Source organism: Epinephelus lanceolatus, chromosome 5 (genome assembly GCF_041903045.1).
Source record: "Epinephelus lanceolatus isolate andai-2023 chromosome 5, ASM4190304v1, whole genome shotgun sequence".
NCBI classification, from domain to species: Eukaryota; Metazoa; Chordata; class Actinopteri; order Perciformes; family Serranidae; genus Epinephelus; species Epinephelus lanceolatus.
Window position 1 is genome coordinate 36,336,228 of NC_135738.1, and position 20,940 is coordinate 36,357,167.

The window sequence follows — 20,940 nt, forward strand, 5'->3', positions numbered from 1 at the left end:
AGACCCTAAACCTCAGACCTGAAACTGCTATCTTTCATGTCTGCATGGCTTTCTCTATCCATGCGTCAAACAAATGTCAAAAATTCAAAAGGAGGCTGGTCTGCTCCCCCGTTCTATGAAAGGGAGCGTTTTAAAACACAAAAGGAGGAGGCTTGGTGTACCTGAAGCCTTGTGTTACACTGGCACACTCCATCTGCTGCTTTTTTTACTGCAGCATACGCTGTTGAAGTTGCATTGTGAACGTATTGTGTTAGAGTAAAAGTGGAGCAGTGTGCCAGGCAGGCTCCCTGAATACAATGTTCTTGCTGTATAATGTTGTCCACAGCCTGTATGTTCTGAAAATGTACTGTTTATAATGTGTGCAACTCTAAATTTGCATATACAAAATAAGTCTCCTCATAACTGGTCAGGTAGGCAGGATCAGGTAGATAAAAATCCTGAAAAGCTTCAGATAATATCTGAAGACAATCTGGCAAATTACAAATGGAGGTGGGTCGGTATATATCTGGCTCATCTCCACAGGTTTAAGAATGGAAGGTAGGGTAAATGTGCATTGTGCAAGGGAGTTATAGGTGGACTGCTGTAGGGTTGATGACCTCGACATGGGGAATGGTCCAATGAACCTTGGTGCAGTTTCCTGGACTCCACTCGCAGGAAGGAAGGAAAGCTGGTTCCTCCACTACTCCAGTGGCATCTTGACTGCCAACAGGTAACACTTCCCAGTGTTGTAGTTGCATTTAATTGGAGGGAACTTGCAAGAGAAGAGGGTGCTGGGGTGGAGTCTCTGGTCCATGGCGCAAATGGACGGCCCCATCTTCAGAGTCTGGGGCATCCACTGAAAATTCAGGAAAGGTTAGGATAGGTGCAAAGGTGAACAGTCTTTTGAGCTCACCAAATCCCATATCCATACCCAGGGACCAGAGGCAAGATGAGTTCAGAGAGTTGAGGGCTGTGAGCAGGCTTGACTACTGAGCCAGAATTCTGGATGACCCTCTGGTAAAAGTTGGCAAAACCCAGGAACCACTGCAACTCCTTCAGGGATGATAGAACTGGCCTGGGGAGGTCTGCTTTCACCTTGGAGGGGTCCTTCTGAGAGCTACCAGCAGCCACCACTCAGCCCAGGAGGGAGACCTTAGAGACATGAGCACACAGAAGTTGTTCTCTAGCCGTTGCTGAAGCTTCACCTGCTTCACATATTCTTGCAGGGGCTGATTCCTACTAACACATCCTGCACACATACAGCAACTTTATTGCAGTGTTTTTGGCCACCCCGTACATAGGTCCAATACCCACTTTCCTTTTAGTTATGATCTTTAGCGAGTCCTGAGGGAAATATTTTAGTCTGTAGCAGCTGAATTCTCCACTATGTTCACCAGGTGGATGCTAACTTTGCTTGTACGTATGCCATTTGCTGCCAGGCAGGTAAGGTGTGGTGAGTTTGTCTCGCTATTTCATTGAAATAAATAGTGGTTGGAAACTAAGTTGATGAGAGCATTGACCAAAACACTTCAGTTGCAACAACACCAAAACAATGAGCTGAAAGACATTAAAATACTCAATAGATCGCAGAGGAATGCCAGGGTTTAGTGAATTTTCACATTGAGTACATTAACATGTACAGAAAAAGTCTGGTTTGTGCTCTTATTCTGAAAAAGACGATATTCCTACTAAGCTGTTTACATGGTTAATGAAAATAAATATTCCACTAATAGTCCTGTTTACATGCTGCCGTGCATACGTGGATTTTTTTTTTTTCAAAGTTTCCTACCAGTAGAGGACTTGTTGGACCATGTCAGCACAGCCTCCCTCTTTCATTCCTTCAACCACCTTCTTGAAAAGGTTGGCGCTGCAATATTTGCGTACATAAAAAATCAATTGATAAATAAAATAAAAATAAAATAAAAAAATAAGTAGGGCGGCACGGTGGTGCAGTAATTAGCATTTGTCGCCTCACAGCAAGAGGGTTCCTGGTTTGAGCCCAGGGTTGGGGGTTCGAGCCCTTCTGTGCAGAGTTTGCATGTTCTCCCCGTGTCAGCGTGGGTTATCTCCAGGTACTCCAGCTTCCTCCCACAGTCCAAAGACATGCAGGTTAATTGGTGACTCCAAATTGGCCGTAGCTGTGAATGTTAGCATGAATGGTTGTCTGTGTCTATGTGTCAGCCCCGCGATGATCTGGTGACCTGTCCAGGGTGTACCCCACCTCTCACCCAGTGTCAGCTGGGATAGGCTCCAGCCCCCCCGCGACCCCTAACAGGATAAGCAGTTATAGAAAATGAATGAAAAAAATAAGTTGCTATCTAAGTCTTTAATAATGTTAAAAAGGTTTTTTTCTACTGAGCAAATGTGGGCTTTTCTTTTTGGCATGCATTCTGTACACCAGCCTTGCAAACTGCTGGTGAATTGGTTTGTGTGCAGTGTCTCTATGACAACACAAAAAGTTGACCATAAACAGACAAGAGGCTGTGTGTCACAAACTGTGGTTAAAACCCCAACTGAGATGCATATTCCAAATGGACTGCATATGTGCCCAAATAATGTCATTAAAACCTGAATAATATCGGCATATACCACGTATCTTAATCGCAAACGCTAAATTCGGAAAAAGGCCAAATTCAAAATATCTAAACAGGATATGCTGTTTACATGAGCCGCATCACATTCAAAATACTGTCATATTCAGAATAATAGTGGAATATTAGCGTGCATGTTAACGTAGCCAATGATTCCTGTCAGCTGCAGTGAGAATAAGCTCTGGGCAGCAGGCTTATAGGACTGCGTCATCTATATGCATCTGATGTGTACCTTGTATGGAAACTGAAGAAGGCTCAAGAAGGCAATCAGCAGAAGTCTTCATTATAGCAATACTGCTGGCCTGATTAGGCTGATTTTCCTTGTTGAATTAAGCTGTTGTATAACTGTGGTTCGTTTACATCTCGTGAGTTAGGGAGGCAGTTTTTTCCTTACTCCCTGATATTGTCACCATTATTTCATCTACATTTACCACCCAGACATAAAAAAAATAAATAAATGTAATATTACTGGAGGGCAATTAGTTCAAATATAGAATATAAAATACCTGCATTTCATGAAATAAAGACGAGTTAGGGAGCAATGCAAAAAGAGACAGGAAACCATGGCTTACAAGATAAAACTGCTTTTAACTTATGAAAGCAGTTTTCATTCGCTGAAGTTCCAGAGTGCTTTGCCATCTTGAATAATCAGGCAGTTCCAAGGCTGCTGCTGATAATGTTAATAAAAAAAACCCAAAAACGAACAAATAAGTGAATAAATAAGTAAAAAAATAAACTAAAATAAACACTCATTGAGTTGCTTTGCTACTGAAAGTACATTGAAAAACAGAAGCAATCTACACAGAAATTAACATCATGTAAAGCCTCGCAGTCTCCATACTGTGAGGATGCACTCACCCTGTTCCTTGTGTCAGAAATGTTGCTCAAACAAAACATACATACATACATGTAAACACACTTTACTGAAGGTTAAACTGAAACCTACACAAACAAACTCTCCAGAATATAGTTACTAATATGTGGAATAATGGAGGTAAGCAACAGTCACAAAGCCCAAGGTTTCGGTGAAGTGCCAGAATACATTGCGATCGCACTGAATGCTGTACTTCAGGTTTTTATTTTCCTCAGGCTCATCTTGCAATAGAATAAATTCTATTAGGTGAGAGTTTGATTAATTTATGTGCTCAAGTATTACTTTAATTACTCCTTCTCTTTCAAATTCAGATCCATTCAATGTGGTTTTTCTCTAGTATTACCAAAGCGTCAAGGCCATAGTTCACTTTATTTTACTGTAATTTTTAATCACTTTGTCTACTTGTATTAATGACACACTTATGTTTCCAAAGGGTTCACTCTCTTCTTCTCCTTGATATATTCTCCATAAAAGCCACAAACAGCAGAGGACACAAGGAGCATTCTTGTTGAAGTCCACTCGTAACCAGCCAGATTTAATGGAAAGAATGCAAACAGCTTTTAATCTGCTGTTAACCCTGTTGTCCAGCAATTTATCCCACAGGATATGTCAGGAACCACATGCACTCATGGGCTAGTTTGAGATCTGTAATACCATGCATTCATGTTTGTTTGCTAGCAGTCTTCTTCTTGGCTGCTTTAATGGGCACATTTCTACATTTGTTGGCCAACTGGCGATCAGTGGATATCACTGGAATGTGAGGGGCGACTGTGGCTCAGGAGGTAGCGGGTCATCCGCTAATTGAAAGATTGGTGGTACCAATACAGATACCCGGCTCTTCTACTCTACATGTTAAGGTATCCTTGGGCAAGATACTGCTTGTGAATGTATGGCTGATAAGCAGGTTTATGTATGGTAGCCTCAGCCATCGGTGTATGAATGGCTATGTAAATGGGTGAATGTGGCATGTAGTATAAAAGTGGTTTGAGTGGATGGAACACTAGAAAGTAGGGACGCACTGCAATAAGTGATTAACATAGGGGGGAACAAAATAAAATAAATAAATGAAATAAAAATCAACCAGCCACCCTCCTCCCCTGACAAGTCCCTTCATAAATAAAGAACAGTCCCTAAAGTGCGGTGAGGTTTGTGGGCCGTTACCTGCCACAAAGAGTAATGTGAGCGGCTCGTTTCTCCTCTGATACCCAACATACTGTGTGCCGCCATGGCTCGGCTGTTCAGGTACTTTTGGGCAGTCATGACAACAAGTTATTCACCTGGAGCCGGACTTCTCCGTCGCCGGTAAGCCGTTATAATGCGCCGCCGTATTTGACAGGAATACGTATTCCTGTCTGTGTCTGTGACCCCCGTTCAACCCACAACCGGCAGGATTCGCTGTTTCGTTTCTGCTGCTGGTTGAAATCTGTATTCACACAGCGTACTGAATGATTTATTTTGCCTGCACAAAACTATTTTTAGTCACAAATGTGAGTGCGGTGATGGACGGAGTAAAATATCGCCACACTGCCGACATTTTACTCCGTCTGTCACCGCGCTGTTTGATTGCGTTATCAAAACACGCCTCTATTATTCGGCCTTGCTTTTCACTTATTCCACCGAATACCGAATGTGTGTTTATTTGCAATATTCGGCCGAATATATTCGGTTACTGAATATTCGGTGCATCCCTGCTAGAAAGGTCTGTACAAATACATGCGGGTCCTTGTGCTAATGCAGCTAAATAAAATAAAATAAATGTAAAAACAAATTTGTAAAAAACCCTGCTCCATAACTTATCAAAAACTCCACAGGGTTCCTTTAAAATGTGCTCATTCGCTTTTATGTTTTGGTTCAATAAATGGATTTCATTTTCTCTGCATATGATCAGAGGCGTGGACTCGAGTCATGTGACTTGAACTCACAAATTTGATGACTTGACTAAAGAAAATCAAAAAAAGACTTGCAACTTGACTTGGATTTAAACACCAGTGACTCATGACTTCACTTGGACTTGAGCCTTTTGACTTGAACATTCTTAATACCTTCCTGCAAGCCCAACGATTACCAAGCATTGTTTGGAGTTTTATCATGATATTATATTAATTCTCTGGACAACAATATATTCAGCCTGTTCTCGCTGTTTTTTTGAGGCCAGAAGTGACCATATTTTGGCAAGAGGCTGGTGCTGTGGAGGAGCGAGGGGTGGATGTGACTGAGAAGCTGAGGACACTATTGACAGAGAGCCTGTCACTCAAAGCAGCCCGCTCATAATCATGCATAACTTTAAGCCTTATTCAAATGTAAGTTACACAGAAATTCAACCCCTGTACCTGTTATCATGAATCTTGAATTTAGCTGTAGATGCCAAAACCATTTTTTTCCTGGTTTGATTGTTTGTTTGTTTTATTTCTGCTGTAAAGTTGGACATTTTAACATGGAAGTCTATAGACCCATTAAGGGCCAACATCACAATGTCGTCATTTCATTAGCTGGAGGCAAAACACGACTCGCCACCAAAGGGCTGTAGGTTACATAGGAGTCTTAAAATGTTGTTGTGTAATTGGGAGCCAGAATAGAAGGAGTCATGGCTCAAAGCTTAAATTTTATCGCATACTAGCCACAATGCAAAAAGGCAAAATGACTGGATGGAGGCAATCGTCAAAAATGTTTGCATGTATAGCGCAAACTTCGTCTCAGGTTAGGGCAACAGAATTTCCTGTTGTAGGGATGAACAACGTTATTCATATTAAGGGATATCATGTCCACCTGGGGAGGTATTGAGAGGAATACTGGATTTCTCTGTAATGCTAACTTTGTAGCACATTAGCTAATGTTGGCTTCGATATCAAAACAAACTGGAGGAAACCATTCAAATCAGCCATTCCACCTTCAGCAATCCTGTCAAATCAAATCGGGTCAGCCAGTCTGGTCCCGTTGGTCGGTGTTTACTTCAAGTAACACTCGCGGTCCTGGAGAGTAAGTGACCTGACATGGTGCCTTCATAAATTTGTTAAGTTAATCACACACTTACTCCACCCGGCACTCTGCTGCTCCATCTTCCCAGACAGAGTGCTTAGAGTGAGCTCTGCCACTCCGAGAATGCGATGCTCTGGATAAATGAACGGTACATTCCGACAGCGCTCCTAATTTATGAACGGTAAAGTTTGTGCCAGAGTGCGATCCGGCACTCTGTGTCGTATACAATGAGTATTTCTGGATGCACCACTCACATCATCTTCCTCCATTGTGTAAAACAAGTCAACAGAACTTGCTAGCTAGTGCTGATTAATGTCTGTGAAGTACTGTTTTGTCTCCAGCTAAGCCCTGCCCATCAAAAAATGTCATACTGTTTATTAACAGTAAAAAAGGTCTATGTGGATTAAATGGCTTCTGGAGCCAGCCTCAAGTGGCTGTTCGAAGAACTGCAGTTTTTGGTACTTTCGTGGTGGCTACAATGTGTTTTAGCTGTGTGTCACATAGATAAAAGTGCCCTGTGCGTCACTATCAAACGCTGAGGGGCGTAACAAAGTGTTTAGCTTGATGACCTGGGAATGAAAATGAGATGGATATTTGTTAATAATACAAAGTCTGCCACAATAAAATTTAATTCAACTCAATTCAGGGACATGCAATTGATATAATACCCGTTAATATCATCAGTCTCTTGCATTGTTTGCCTGGCGCTAGGCTGCTAGCACTGTTTGAATGTTTAGGAAGGAAGTGCATCAGATAGAAATGGTGACACAGACGTGCCATGGGAATTTCAAAATAAAGGCATATCTTAAAGATGACAATAGGTATCATTATTTTCACTTTGCACTGGAGCGTGTAAACATTTAAGCTTTAAAGAATTGCTCTCAGTGAGTAAGCCTGGAGGTTCAGTCTCCTGCTTGAGGGTACTGTGACAAGTTTGATGGTTGTTGTGGGACAGAGAACCCTGTCAATTCAGCCTCTGCATAAATGTCATCCTAAACTCATCTCGTATGAATCAAACCCATGTGGAGACTCCACACCCTTATTGTTTAGCTCGCTCCCCACAGACCACAAGAGGGCTCTTGCTGACATTTAGCGTCCATCAACTCTGACATTCTCCATCTTTATTTTCCCTCTGTCATTTCAAGCACAGAGGAGACCAAAATATTAAATTATACACAGATTTAGATGAATGCACAGATTAGAAGGTTCCAGTTAAAGCAGTGTTGCCCAGAGTAGAGCTTACCGGACAAATTTAACCCTCCACAAAGTTATTTTTAGCACCTCAAAGAGTTTCTCGGGAGTGACAGTCATTATTTTGATTTTATGGCTGTACTAGTCTGACACAATCTGAGCAGTAGTTTTCATCTTTTTATGGCACAAAAAAAAACACAACAACACCACAAATCTCAGTAAGAAAATGCTGACTTGATACATTTCTAAATAATGTATTTTTGCCCCTTAGTGTTTGAGCCTCCATGAAGAAGATATAGGCTCCCAGGCACAGACAGCTTTAATAAAACATCAGGAAACCAGGTGAGGTCAGATCTGAGGTCAGACTGTTGACCTTAAGGTCACCACGCTGAATGTTTTACTAGCCTGTTCTGTGTTTGCGTGGCTCTGAGTCTGAGAATGACACACACATGCCTCTGCAAAGATGTCATAGAAACACACTGAGTATGATCCACATCTGAGTCAGCTGTGTGTGGGTGTGTTTGTATGCATCCGTGAGAATTTTACTTACACACAAACATAGACATGCTGCCATGTGGAATGCTAGTCTATTGGCTGGCTGGCCTGGCTGCAGTGTCGGGTTGCAGTAGGTGTTCCAGCCTGTGACCATGGCATATCTGTGTTTGTTTTATGTCACAGCCCCTCCCTCTGGGGAGATGACAGTCCAGCAGTGCCTGAGGGGTTGAAACCTGAGATAGGCAGAGCTTAGTAGTAAACAACAACTCCTTTATGAGGCAGAGGCGGCTGCCTGCTGCATTCAAAGATCTGAGAGAGATACAATGATTTTCAGGTTAAGGCAGTGGCTACTAAAAGTGGGGTTCCCAACAACCCTGAGGGTCCTTCAGGGCGGTCCAGGGGTGGGTGATGGGGTCTGTATGCAACACTAAGAGCATTAATACTGCAACAAAGCACTACTTGCAATGTAAAGATATAGTGGAGTAATAGCATTCTGAGCAGAGAATGAAATCACACTACCTCTGTGTGTGTAGTAATCTGAGCTGCTCTGTTCTTTGTTGTAATCATCATGTGTGTATACCACTGGCCAGCTCTTTATCGCTGTCTTGCACTATGCTTATATGGCCGTTACCGCTGACATCGAGACAGGGTTATCGGGGAAGTGTAGCACCCTCTCTCTAGTTCATCCCTGGTTAACACTGTAACCATTGTTGAGCACTTTTTATGGCGTTAGCATCATTTGCTGCCAGCTCAGCCATCTCCATGTTTAGAACCAAGTCCAGACTACTTATACTCTTAATTAATAAACAAACATCTGGAGGAGAATTTAGATAATTTGCTTTATTCTTGCTCGTCTGTTCCTACTAACAACCTATAAACACAAAAGATAGCCAGCTGAAAGTAACATTAATGTTTAGCCCTTGATATGTTTACATTAGCTTCAGTTTCAGCGTGTTGCCCTGCCTGCTTTGTGGTTTGTCAAATTTTCAGTGGGATTATGAATGAATTAGGTCCATAACTCTGTCAACAACCGCTAGCTAAAATCACTGGCAGAGACACAACATCTCGGAATTTTCTAATTTTTTTGTTAAATAGGGATGTAGTTATAATATATCTAAATGCAAACGTGAGATTTCTTAATCAAGGTTAAACTTTGCGTTTAAAGAGAGACCATGAAACTTTTGCTGAACAGCAGCCACTTTGACTACAATACAAAAGAAGAATTAACACATGACAGGATAATGATAAGTAGCCTACTAAAAGATAGGCTAGTCAGGGTGTCTACAGGTATCAAACACTAAAACACTAAAGACCTTTTAACGATTATTTTTAACAAAATGTAAGACCAGTTTTTGCACAAAGATTTTTTTCTTACTCAAGTGTTGGAGGTAAGGATGGGTTGTACCTTTATGTGTACTCCCATGCAGATGTAGGTTTTATGCAGAAATATGGTTATTGGAGTGAGCTAGGTTAATCTACATTTTGCCAACAGGTAAAAAGACAACATTAGGTTCAGTGGTAGGTTTAAAGATTTGTAACATCAGAAATGTGGACATTCACTCACAAGGGTGTGACTAGGCAAATTTTTACAAAATGAAACTCAAGTCCAGTGTGTGATTTTAGACAGCAGAGTAAAACAGACAGCTGACATTGAGGAATCAAAAGAGACATGACAGATGTGACATGTAACACAACAGTGACGGCCTCTATTGTGACAAATAACATATGCTTCGGCAGCGCTTTATAAACAATAACAATGGCATTAACATGGCAATAACAATCATTTACTGTCCATGTTACATGGCAGTTGATTTCGTCCTTTGCTCGGAGGGTACGGAGCTCCCAGACCTCCCAGACCTCACTGTTTTCCCAATTTGCGGACATTTTTAGCCAATGTCCTTCTTCTTTGAGTTAGCTGCTAACTGCTATCAGCTACTTTTTAACCATCTGGCAGTGGGTAACAAGCATGACACATTGTCAAAATGCCACACCCATGCCACTCATGATCCTGCCCTGCTGGCTGTCCTGTTCATACAGACATCGTTCAACTGCTGTTACTACCTCTGACACTGGCTTAAAGGTGAGACGACTGTACCCCCCCCCCCCCCCCCCCCCCATTATGGGATTGTGCCTTTTACACAGCACGGCGCAAGGTGGAATAACAGTATGAAATTCTTGCCTTGAAGAGGCAATGGAAAAGGGGCTTCAAAGATGAATAAATGAAATTAGATAAAATGTTTGTAGCTGTAAGACCTCACAAATTCAAATGTAAGACTATTTAATGACTTTTAAGACCTAATACTTACAACAATAAAATTAAGACATTTTAAGACTTTTTAAACTGATGCAGTCCACTCTGCTTGTAGACCTATGACAGAAGCACCAATAGGCTAAAAACAGTCACAGAGTCAGGGGACTTACTCAGCATGTCAGATACACAACAATATCTATCTCAGGTTTGCAAACATTTACCACCATAAACTACTTGTGATACCAGACTGAGGAAGGCTGTATTGAATTTAGCAAATGTTCATTTTATTGCTTATGAATGAAACATTTTAGTTGTAGGAGGAATGTGTTATGTGTCTTTAAAAAGTCACATAACCTCATTTAAGTGTTTAAAATGTCGCTTCCATTGTTTAAAATTTAACTTTTTAATTTTTAAGGAAGAACTTATTAAAAGTTTGAAATTTAACTCGCATAAAGATGTTGTCACTGTAATTTTTGAGTAGACCTTGTTTGATTCGTTGTCAGCTGCTCATCCATGCAGGGCAGTCCGTGTTTTTATCTCGACCCATTCTCCTCCTCCACTGAATAGAGTTTGGGCGCTCCACTCTTTTCTTTTGTTGTTGAACGCAGCCCATACAGTCCGGCCCCTTCCCCTTCCCCCTCGCTCCTTCTTTTCCTTTTTTTTTTCTCCACCCATCCTCCCATCTCTCACTCACTCATCCATCCAGGGTGACGCCAGTCCCTCTCACCCCGCCCCGTTCAACTCAGTCCACTGCGTTCATTTCATTCCTGCTCCCATTCCGCGCATATTTCGCATCCTTGGAGAGACGCTGCGCATTTTACGCACTCAGCGCGCCCGATCCTTCATCAAACCAAAACCGTGAGGAGACTCTGGAGTCGGCGGAGTGCTTCCCGATGCTGTGGCGACTCCGATCCGTGGAAAAGTGTGGGAATTAATCCATAAAGAGGCGTATGAATCGAGGTAAGTTCCCAAGGAGGAGTCCCCCCTCAGCCTGTAGCCTGCGCGTCTGAAAGCCCTCGGACGTTTCGCTTGTTTCTAAAACCCTGAAGTGGTCACTGAGGCTGAAATTCAAATAATTTCGGCGACATCGCGAGCTTCATCGACACACTCAACCCCTTTATACATGTTAAACAAGTCTAACAAGCTTATTACTGCTTTGCCGTGTGAGCTTCAAAGCGAGGGATGTCGCTTTCACTTCAGTTTTATCCCCCTTTCTCCCGACACCAAAAAAAACAAACCTGCTTTTTTATCACTTATTTCTCTCGTATAATAAAATACACGCTGTAGGAGGTTTCTCCATCAGAGTTAGCCTCATATATTGACCTACATGTAACGCGAAAGAGATGAAAACATTTTCGCTGCAGCGCTGGGAGGCAGCTTAACAAAGCTGGGAGTGAATGGGGGACTTGTTGCATCGGCGGGGTTTTCTCTTTTCCGACACAGGCAGGCCCCAGTCACAGGAACAGGCCATAGGCTGATAACATGCACACAGTTTGTGTTTACCCAGTGGACAGAGCACATTATATGCCCAATGAGAACACGATCCGAAAGGCCGCTGATGGATTTGTTTGAGCATCTTGAAGGAAAATACCAAATATTAAAGATGTAGAATTCATTTCTATAATTTGAGTTTTCCAGACTGATTCATCTCTTACTGTCTAAACCATACAACCTCCACAGTCTGTAGATTAAACTGATTTCATGTGTGAGGAGTGAGGGTCATTTTATGCTTCTTTGAAAATAGGATTTTTCATTTGCTTACTGTGTAATGATTCCAGTCATTTCATTTTACACCAGCTCACATCAGACATGTTTAATGAATCTGTGGGAGCTGAGGGTGATTTAGTCTAAGAGTTTCCAGATTTTTTAACCCCCCTGACTGGCCTATGATTTCCCCATATGGGCTTATAGTTGTGTTATGTATTTCCTTTTAAATATTGATTAAAGGATTGCTTTTGTCCTTTATAGCAAGAGATCTGCGGTGATGCAGGCCAAACCACAATGTAATTATTGGAGAAAATTACAGCCTGTAGGATGAAACATAGTAGACGCATTACTTCTGTAACAGCAATCCATCTGTCAGATGAGGGGAGGGGTACGTTAGATGAAAGGATTTGAGTTCGGACTAGTTTGGGCTTCTTTATAATAGAATTGATCTGGCTGAATGTAACTGTGAAATGGAGATAGATAATTTGTTTTGTCAATTAGATGACAGTGAAATAACCTCAGTCATTGTGAGTTCATGATTCAGGGAGAATGAAACAGCTAATGATTATTTACATTGTAGATTTAATGCATAACATTATCCCAATTCATCGATAATTTTTTTTTTTTTGTCTAAAAATTGTAAGTAAATCATGGAATCTGGAGGTAGTAACCGCTCACAGCCTGACGCAGTGTCCTTAAATATTGTTCAATCAACAGTCAAAACTAATACACATTCAGTTTACAGTGATGTAAACAGGGGAAAGCAGCAAATGTGCACATTTGAGAAGCTGTAACCAGAGGATTTGTGGGCATTTTAGCTTGAAAAATGAAATTAAACAAATAATCAGTGACCAAAATGGTTACTGATTAATTTTCTGTCAATCAACTCATTTTCTACTAGATTTCAGGTCTGCTACTGTTACAAAATGATCAGTATGTGTGATAGAGATGACATTAAACTGACTATAAAATAACAAAAAAGCAAAGCAGAAAAAAAAACATACAAAGTATTTACAGGGTTTTATTTAGTTTCTGACTTCACGAAGGTATATGCGTGTTGATTTTGAAGAGTTTTGGTCCATGTGTCACCGCTGGCAACAGTGTAAAATATGAATAAATGTGATAAAGTGATGCCCTACACAGGCAGCAATATCTGTGATGTCATTTTCCCTGAAAGTGTGGATTTAAAGAAGTGATACAAATTAGTTTTTAATTTTTAAATCTTCTTGGAAAAAAGTTTAAATCTTGATACTAGAGCAAATTGTACTTATTCTGTCCTTGCGCTCCTCAAAGTGTTTCAAAATGATAAATGAGGCAGTGCTGAAAGTGTAACAGAGCAAGGAGATGCATTTGTGTGTGTGTGTGTGTGTGTCATTGTCTTTGCTGTGTCTAGGCCTGCGAGTGTTCAAAGCTTTGTCATTCACCCTGGGCAAACAGCCTCCCGTCGTCCCTCCACTTTCCTCCCCTCTCCCCCCCGTGCCTCTCCCTCTCCAGTCCGTTGACATCTGTTTTGAGTGCTCCGTGCACCTGTAGAGACCGAGGAAGTGTGTGTGTGAGAGAGAGAGAGAGAGCGGAGAGAGAAGGGGGGTTGGGGGGGGACGAAGGGAGGCGCAGAATGCAAATCCAGGCGTTTGTTCTGGGCCTAAGCAGACTGACTGACTAACGACCATTTGGTGTGTGTGTGTGTGTGTGTGTGTATGTGCGCACATTTGTATGTGTGTGTGTGTGTTTGCCTCTTGCTGTCCAGGCCAGGCGGGCCTATTGTTGCGGCAGCAACAGGCGTTGGTGGATGAGGACACACCATATGGCCTCTGTGTGCTTTAGCCACAGCCGCTGTGTACGTGCGCATGTTTGTGTGTGTGTTCACGTACTTCACCAATGCTGTTACAGTATGGTGGAGTTGTGAGCAACGGGCTGCTCGCTGCCCTCCTCCTTGTTGTTTCATCTGTCGTCTCATTTCTAGACAGGAGTACACAATCCGGTGCACAGATTTCTGGATTAGGAGGAATAATCTTTCTGGCATGAAATGATGTCTTGTGACGTCCAGATGTAGACCCACTTTGTTCATTTTTATTCAAATAATGAAGTTAGCTTCAGCAGAATGAGACGTGAGTTTGAGGTGGAAATTGCCAGTTTATCTTTTGGATGAATCAACAGGTGATGGAGTCAATCCTGGGAATTGTGTGATGTTTCTGACTGTGAGGATGTCAGTGTTGCTGTTGGCGTTGTTGAGGTGTCAACTGGAGAATTTTCTCTTTAAAAAAAACGACACAATTTCCTTTTGATGCTAATTAAAATCAACTCCTACAGTGCCGCTGCAGCCCTGTTTCGATTTCCTGTCTTTTACACATCCCTGACTGTAACAGCTTCTGCATTTTATTTAATCTTTGCTCATAACTGTACTGATTTTCTATGCGTTCGCCAGAAAGTGTGTTTAGCATGCAGCAGGATAAAGTAGGAAAAATTTGGTCAATGTGTTCTTAAAGAGGATAAAAGAAGGGGAGCCTGATCTCGTATGTAATGAAATTTAGGGAGCGGAGCCGGTTTATTAGAGCAACAATGCTGAGTGTGTGGGGGGTGAAGGGTGGGTTGGGGAAAGGGAGGGTGATTTTTGGGGGTGTGGGGTGGGGTGGGGGGTGGGGGTCAGGCTTTGTTTAGGGGATGGGGGAACAATAGGCATCCTCCTGGTGGGGGGTGCAGGGGTGCAGGGGGGAGCTGGTTTCTGGCTGCAGGAGGCTGTGGAGCCTGTGCTGGCTTGCCTGCCTGCCTGGGCTCCCTGTCTCTCCTCTCCTCTCCTCTCCTCGTCCCCGTCTGTCCGTCCCTCAAGTCCACACTAATACAAATACATCTTAAAGTGTATCTTTCTCTTCGCTTATATCCGAGCTGGGAGTCACATCACCCACAGTGTGCTACGATCTGCATATTTTGCCATGAAAAGGAAGGCGTTATCATACAGGTGATTCTGCAGCATACTGTAAGATAGTCATCTAAGCTACATCATGATAGTGAAGAGAAAAACACAATCCTGAAAGGGCTTAATCAATATGTACAAAGCAGGATCCATCCTTTGTTGATTTTACTCTCTGCATTAGACAGACTTTTCACTTCCACAAAGTTTCATAAAATGGAGATGAACCGTGTGTACCTAAGTGTGGAGTCACACACCCACACACACACAGCAACATTTATAGCCCACACTTTACATCGTTCAAATGCTAAACAGCCATAAACTCACAAAAAGCTTAACAGTTCAGACAGAACAATTCCGCAGCAAAGTAAAGAAACACTGTCTCGATATCACAAAAGAAAGATTGTGATGGTGTCCTTGGTATTGTGTTGTCAAAACTATTGATTACATAAATATCGATTGTAAATATTTGAAATCATGTCAGTACTCATTTTCAGCAGTATCGATACACCGATACCAGCTGAACCTTCTTGCTCTCTCTTATTTATTTATTGCATTTATTCTGCTTTTCTCTGCTACTAACCAAGACCAGAAAAGTCATCATTGTTATGGTATACTCTTTTATATTTATCTCTTAATAAAACATTTTAAATGCTCTCAATGCCAGTTTTTCCCTGTGGTATAGAAAATTTTTAGAATAGATTTTTTTTTCAAGCTGTTTTTGAAGAAAGAAATTCCAGCATTGTGACAACACTACCTCAGTGCATCATAAGAGACTATATCAAAATATCTCTTTTCCCTAATCTACACTCAGTTTTCCAATACTGAACATGAAGTGTGTGTAGGTTGTTAAACTACAGCAGTGTAGACAGGAGAGGAGGAACTCTTTTCATATATATATATATATATATATATATATATATATACATATAACATATATATATAGAAAAATACGTATATGTATTCAATGTCTCAACCTCTTGAAAACATGGCTGATGCACTTCTTTTGTCTTCTAATCTCTCTCTGATCTTATCTTTTTTTTAATCTTTAACATTAGCAGATAGATATGTCACTGTGCTTTTACAAGGAGCACATAGCACCTTGAGCTTCTGGTATTTCTGGTTAAGATCAAATCACTTGTTTTATACTCTGCACTATATGTATGTGCAGCTTATTGTTTTCGGTTTTAATGTAAACAGATTTCCACCCTTATTTTATATCCCTGCTCACTCAAAAGTTTTTTTGTTTCCTGTTGCAAGAAGACTCTGAACACTGTTAAGTAAAACAAAATCCTAATGTGGGTGCAGAAAATTAAGAAAAATAGATTAAAAAAGAAATATGGAGAGAAATTGCAAATGAGCAGCTCTGCGTTTTTTGCTGTGAAACCTAATTTACCCCAGAGTTCTGTATTACATCTGGTTTATTATTCAAAATAAACACAAACACATATTACGATATTATATATTGGAATCATCAGGTGGAGCCAGAAATGAGGATAGTAGAAATTCTACAAGTCAAGTTTTTTTTTTGTCAGTGTGCAGTGTTCTTTTAGGGATGTTCAGCTGCACAGTGAGCGCTCCTCTGAGCGCCCTACGGTCTCTCTGAAGCCCTTTTTACACAGAGACTGCACCACAGGGCCGCTACGGTCCCTCTTCATGTCACCCTTGCGTTTTTGCACAGAACCTCTAGTCAGCTTCAAGTGTGACAGATAACATATGCCTTGGCATAACATCACAATAACAATCATGTACCATCTCGGTTATATGATGGGTGGTCTTGTCCTCTGCTCTGAGGGTAAGGTGCTCCTGGACCTTGTCGATCTTATTTTTGGCTGCTGTTCCGCCTCTTTGAGTTAGCTGGCAACTGCTACCAGCTGTTTTTTAAATCTCCTGCAGTGGGTTGCACGTATAACACGTCACACCTGTGCTGCCTATGGTCCCGTCCTGCTAGCTGTCCCTTTTATAGAGCTCTCATTTTGGCGCTGTTACTGCCTCTGATGCCAGTTCCACGTGGAGACTCTGTTTTCCAATGCTATGATTATACCTTTCATACAGAATGACAGAGCGGAAAAACAGCGGAAAATTCCCACCTTTAAGAGTCGGTGTAAAAGGGGCTTGAGTGAGACGGAGGCAGCCGCCCAAAGAACAAGTAAAATTACAGCTCATAGCAACTTAATACAATAGAGTCTCTGGCTTTTGTTTGATATCTGGTGTTGGCAAAAAAAATTGTTTAACATTTCCAATCCATTGTCAGTGCAGTTAGCATGCATTTTCTTGGGGAGCTAACTTGACCTGTTTACTGTATTACCTGTTGTGAACATCGCTGTCATTCTGAAAGTCCCGCCGAACCCCATTTAAATTCTCAAAGCATAGGAAAAAAAGGAACAAATGGTCAGATATTCTTAGTGAACATCCAAATCCAGTTCAGTTGACTTAATTCTTAAATAAAAATACTTAAATAATTGAGTCAGGTACAGCCCTCGAACATTATTATAATTTTTTGTAAAATTAAAAAAATATATATATATATATACATACATATATATACATATATATATATATATATATATATATATACATATATGATAGTATAGTAATACTTTATGTGGCTGTTTACCAATTGAAACACAGAGAGATTTAGTGGAAACAGAGCTGTACCCTGAAAAACATTAGAGTCTGGCACCCGCCAAAATTAGCCGATCCATCCAACCACACTCTGTTCCAGATCATGGTTGTAGTAAACCTTTTTTTTTTGCCAAGCAACAATGAAATAAAAAGTATAGGCAGAGCTTTAAGTGTCTTTCTGCTGCTTTGGCATTTCAGTGTGGATGACACACCTCTAGAATCAGCTTCCACTAACTGTGAACAGAACACACATTAAAAGCATTTTTGGGTTTATCTGTGTTAGCAAGGACATGATGTCATTCCTTTAGGATTGAAGTTCCGAGCAGATAAATGGCGGGAAGCAACAAACCTATCATGGGAAGTCTGAATCAACCTCATATTTCCTGTCCTCAGCAGGAAGTGAGCTGGAAGTCTAGATTTCAACTACTACTGCTTACTTTCCCGGTTGGAGGAATTGACACGATAAACACTCTGCAGAGCAGGACAACAGCTCGCTCTGCTCTCTGATACTCTCACAGTGGAAAAATGCTTCCCTGCTGGTGTGCTCACGACCTCAGTTTTTGTCTTCAGCAGGCCCGACGGTGATTACTCACTGTTTGTTTGTTCTGTCGTTCTCTGATAATATCTCTGATCTGATTTGCCTTTTTGTTCTTTAGATGGGAGCGTATCTATGCTCCCCTGGTCCTATGTTCCCCAGCTCAATATCTTCTTCATATGACTCATTCAGAAGGCCTTTCAAAGGGTTTTATGTTCTCAGCTATGTTTTTCTGATAGTTAGATGTTCAGTGGATGCTAGCTGGGTCAGTATGTTGAAATCCCCCACCTACAGTGTGTGGCACTTAGATTTGTAGACAAGACAGTTTTGATTTTAGACATTGATATCTCCACAGTGGCTGAACAGACTTCTAAAGTTCAAACTGCATTTCCCCATCTCCCCATCTCCCTTTGTCTGTTTTTTGCAATTTGACCTGTGAGGCTAGCCCTTACCAAACTCGAACAATCTTAGTTTTTATCAAGAGATGTATTGCCCTGGGAACATAGGGGTGACCCCCTTTAGATGCTGTTGGTAGCTAATGACAGCAGAAAAATTTCATAACTTCATACATCTTCCACTGGAGTCAGTCACCTTTGTTCAGTGTAATAAACACAGAGGTTTCCTGCTACAGCCTGATCTTCTCTGTATGTATAACCTGTAGCAGTTAGCTGTATAGCTTATGTTAAGCTAATGTCTGCAAACTTTAGCTAGATGTTGTGTGGCTGACATTACTAAGACAATTTGCCATCCTCATGACTTTTCTTCACTTATGCAACTGCTATACTATGTTGAACGCCACTTGCCATTATTTACGAACACATGGCACAGTGGCTACTGTTGAGCAAAAGTCACATAGTGCCATTTGAAGATCTGCCGTGCAAATAAATCCTCTGTCTTTAAGTCGTTTCATCAGTGTGAGAGGTCGACTGATGGATTTTTAAAGGCTGATATAATTATAGTTTGGAACAGGAAAAGGCAGGTAGCAGATTAATCGGCTGATATCACACCCCTCAACCCCCTGTGGAAAAAAATTTGGCACTGTCGGAAATGAACAGTCTTTGACTTTATTAGACACTGGGAAACTGTTGAACTGAACATCTAAGTCAAAGTAATAAACACCTAAATAAATATAGAAATGTTGAAGTGAACATCAAACTAACTGTAAAAAATCTGGGTAGGAGAATTTTTTGAGCTATTATTTTTCCTGAAATTCCACCTAAGATTCTCAGGTACACACTGACATCACCTTGACTTTGTGTATGGAGCCTCCATGCTAAATGGTGATCAGAGATGGGCAGTATTTCTTTTAGTTGTATTTGAAAAATGCATTTTGATTAGGACTGCAACGATTAGTCGACTAATCGATGATAAATCGACTATTAAAATAATGACTATTTTAGTAGTCAACTAATTGGTTTGAGTTATTTTTCAAAGAAAAGTACTATAAAAGTACCCCAAAATACTCTTATTGCAGCTTCTTACGTTCAGATATTGGCAGCTTTACACACTCTCCCGTGACAGTGAACTAAAACCCTTTGGCGTGAGAACGAAACAAGACATTAGATGACATAATTTTGGGGTTTGGGAGAGACAGACCGACATTTTTTTTGACATTTTAACACTTTTTTTGATAAAATGATTAGTCGACTAATCTAAGAAATAACTGACAGAAAATAATCGTTAGTTGCAGCCCTAATTTTGATTACTCTTGGGTATTTTTTAATTGGTATTTGACAGGGCTGAAAAGTTCAAATGTAATTTAAAACAAGATACTTTAGTGTAGAGTAATTTCTGATTTTCAAAATACTGCTACACTATACAGAAGAAAAAAGAATTCAAACCTCTTGATAATTAAAGTTATATGGAAGAGAAAACTAAGGTGGATGGTAAAATGATCACCCATCCTGTCCATTGTAAACACTCATCACAGTTTACAGACCAACGTCTTGAGGAAATTAAATTTTTCATCGTATGAAGTACTTCTTTAAGTATGACCTGCCATACCTACAGTAGTTTTGATTAACATTTTGGGTGTGCTCGCCTCTGGTTTTACCTCAGAATTAAAGAGTTTTAGATAATCTAACCAGCCTGTTGACTTAGAATTATTTTAGTGAGTAAGATGTTATAATTACTGAAAGAAATGGCCAAAATTATGAACTGTAAATCTTAGCAAGCCAGTTATGTCCTTTAAATAACCTACTGCACAGCAGCACGGGATGCACGGCTGCCACACTCCCTGCCTCTTAACCTGAGTCGGTCTAAATAAAGCAATACCCACGTTTTAATGGACCACAGATGGAAAACGTAGTTCAGGGGCTAATTCATTTTGTGTGTGAGTGTGTGTTTGTGTGTGTGTTTTGAGCAGCGGGAATGAGAGCAGAGCATATGTTAGTTGTAGAGGATGTAATTGTGGCAGAGGGATGGATAGATGGAGTTTATCGTACTCTCTTCACATTCATGCAGCCATACAATGTTCCTTCACTAGGTGTGGAATGAGACACACACACACACACACACACACACACACACACACACAAACAAACAAACATGTGGTTTGTGTCTCGGCACAATGCTCCTGAGTTCACACTTATTAAATGGTGTTGGTATTGCTGCAACCTCCCCAGGCCTCTCTTTCTACTGGTGGAGGATATTGTCTTCCGTGTGTGTGTGTGTGTGTGTGTGTGTGTGTGTGTGTGTGTGTGTTTGTGTGTGCCTGTGTGTGTATGTGTATGTGTATGTGAGACGGTCTACGTTTGACAGCGAACCCCCCCAGGAAGAGGCCGCATAATGGCTCGGTCTGACTCAGCA

The 20,940-nt window shown here is 41.1% G+C and overlaps 1 protein-coding gene across 1 annotated transcript in view; it reads left to right on the plus strand.

The window, feature by feature from the left end:
* The first annotated feature begins 10,943 nt into the window (after positions 1-10,943).
* Positions 10,944-20,940, plus strand: part of LOC117262782 (transcriptional enhancer factor TEF-1) — a 60,099-nt gene continuing 50,102 nt past the window's right edge. The window contains exon 1 of the mRNA XM_033635905.2: positions 10,944-11,317. The gene's annotated coding sequence lies outside the window, so the exon portion shown is untranslated. The remainder of the gene's footprint in view (positions 11,318-20,940) is intronic.